Source organism: Penaeus monodon, chromosome 23 (assembly GCF_015228065.2).
Source record: "Penaeus monodon isolate SGIC_2016 chromosome 23, NSTDA_Pmon_1, whole genome shotgun sequence".
Taxonomy (NCBI): Eukaryota; Metazoa; Arthropoda; class Malacostraca; order Decapoda; family Penaeidae; genus Penaeus; species Penaeus monodon.
Window position 1 is genome coordinate 14,933,487 of NC_051408.1, and position 285 is coordinate 14,933,771.

Below are 285 nucleotides of genomic sequence, written 5' to 3' on the forward strand. Positions count from 1 at the left end.
GCACCTGCGGGGGGATAACATGTGTCTGCGTAAAAATGTGTCAAAAACGAACACAAGATATATTGAGATTTTTTTTCTTATTGTTTCATTCTCTCTCACTCTTTCTCATTTTGCCACATTAACTTCTTTTTTTACATTCTCCACATTTATTCTTTTCTTTCTATCTTTTTTATATTCTTGCAGTTTGTTTGTCTCTTTCATTTACCTCGCATTTTCTCCCATATATTTGGACTTTTTCCAGATATCTTTTAATTTTTCCCATATACTCGTTCTTAAATCTGTCCC